This window comes from Oratosquilla oratoria, chromosome 1 (assembly GCF_046742065.1).
Source record: "Oratosquilla oratoria isolate Oo_2021 chromosome 1, ASM4674206v1, whole genome shotgun sequence".
In the NCBI taxonomy this organism is placed as follows: Eukaryota; Metazoa; Arthropoda; class Malacostraca; order Stomatopoda; family Squillidae; genus Oratosquilla; species Oratosquilla oratoria.
In genome coordinates this window covers 129,775,801-129,778,060 of record NC_134777.1, presented here as the reverse complement: position 1 = coordinate 129,778,060, position 2,260 = coordinate 129,775,801, and positions in this window count along the sequence as shown.

The window sequence follows — 2,260 nt, the reverse complement described above, 5'->3', positions numbered from 1 at the left end:
TAGTCTTGGCATCGACCCCCGAATGAAATGGTTCTGAACTGGGTGACTGAGTGTGACCTCAGGAACGTCTTCCATGATGCCCTCAAGTGATTTTATTCCATACGAAAGAAACCTGAGTGTTGATGATGATATAAGATTGTTTCAGGTTTGTCACGTGAGAAGTGATGATAGTATGTACCGCGTATGTCCATTGTCCAGGTTCAGTTTGAGCTGGCCTTTGTAGAGGCACATCTCTATATGCCATATTCTATTTACTGTCTATAATTTCCTGTCCATAATTCACTGTTATGAATTATTTTCTACAATTTCCTGGGTATAATTTGTTGTCTATAATCTATTGTCTACAATATTTATTGTCTGTCTATAACGCGCTTCGCCATATTTTGTTGGTTTGTTTATATTGTTTATACTCCGTTTTCCCTCTTAGCTTCCTTCATCATCTTTTCTTTTTATTTCCCACACTTTGTGCAGTTTTTCTTTTTAGAGAATTTCAGGCAACTTGTTTTTCATGATTAAAATCTCCTTTCAATTCTTTGATTATAGTTCTCTCTTCTTTCAGTGAATCATGAACAATTTGCGAGCATTCCATCCCCTTTTCTAGATCCATCTTCGTTCTTCCTCCCTTCTCCCCATCAGTTCTCCAACAGCAACTCCATCTTCCTCCTTCAAGGCTAATTCTCCTCCCTTCCCCACGCCGTCTCCTTTCCCCCTTCCCACATCCCCTCACCTCCCTTTTCTCTTTAAGTCTTCTGCCCCCCCACCCTCCTCTTTCATTTCTTGCTTCTTTATGTCTCTCTCTTCTTTCTTCCCTCCTTCCCTCCCTCCCTTTCTCCCTTCATCCCTCCTTCCCTCCCTCCCTCCCTCCCTCAGTTTTTCCTTCCCTCACTCCCTTACTCCAATCCTCCCCCTCTTTCCTTTCCTTCCCTCCCTCCCTCCCCCCCCGTCCCGCCTTCTCTCACTTTCCCTCCTCTACCTCTTCTCTTCCCCCTCTCCTTTCCTCTCCCTCTTTCCCTCCTTCTCTCCCTCCTTACCTCTCTCCGTCCCTCCTTCTCTCACTCTCCCTCCCTACCTCTTTTCCTCTCTCTTTTACAGCCTTCCTCGCATTATCCTTCCTTTCCTCTCTCTCTTCCTCCATCCCTCCCTTCCTCTCTCTCTCTTCCTCCTTCCCTTCCTTCTTCTTTTCTTCATTACCCTTCCCTCTCTCTCTTCCTCCTTCCCTCCCTCCCTCCCTCCTTCCCCCTCTCTCTTCCTCCCTTGCTCTCTCTCATTCTCCTTTCCTTTCTCCCTCTCTTTCTCCTTACCCTTCTCCTTCCCTCCCTCCCTCCCTCCCTCCTTCCCTCTCTCTCTTCGTGCTTCCCTCCCTTCCTCTTTCTCTTCCTCCTTCCCTCCCTCCCTCCTTTCCTTCCCTTTCTCCTTCTTTTCCTCCTTCCTTTCCTCCTTCTTTTCCTCCCTTTCTGGCTCCTTCTCTTTTTCCTTCCCTTTCTCCTTCTTTTCCTCCTTCTTTTCCTCCTTCCCTTCCTCCATCTCTTCCTCCCTCCTTTCCCTCCATCTCTTCCTCCATCTCTTCCTCCCTCCTTTCCCTCCATCTCTTCCTCCCTCCCTCCTTCCATCCATCTCTTCCTCCCTCCCTCCTTCTCTCCATCTCTTCCTCCCTCTCTCCCTCCCTTCCTCTCTCTCTCATTCTCCGTCATCATTTCACTCCATTCTTTTGCTGCTGTCACTCTTCCCAGTTCCCACTTTCATCTCCTCCTCCTCCTCCTCCACCGCCTTCTCTTCCTTCTTCTCCTCCTCCTCCTCCACCTCCTCTTCCTCCTCCTCCTACTCCTCTCTTTAACTCCAAATGTCCCCTTCCTTTTCCCATTTCTTTCTCTTCCTTCTTTTCTTCCTCTTTTTCTCTTCCTCCTCTTCCTCTTCTCTTTTCCTATTCTTCCTCCTTCTCTTCCTTCACCTCCTTTTCCTCCTTCTCCATCTGTTCCTCGTTCTCCTCTTTTTCCTTTTGCCCTATCTTCCTCCTCCTCCTCCTCCCTTTCCATCTCCCCGCTCTCCTCTTTTTCCTTCGCCCCCTCCTTCCCCTCCTTCCTCCTGGTGCTGCTGCTGCTCCTCCTCCTCCTCCTCCTCCTAATCCTCCTCTTCTTCCTCTTCCTCATTTTTCCTCTTCTCTATTTGGTCCTCCTTCTTCTTCTCTTTTTCCTCCTCCTCCTGTTCTTCTTTCTCCTCCTCCTCCTCCTCCTCCTTTGTTCTTCTTTCTCCTCTTCCTCCT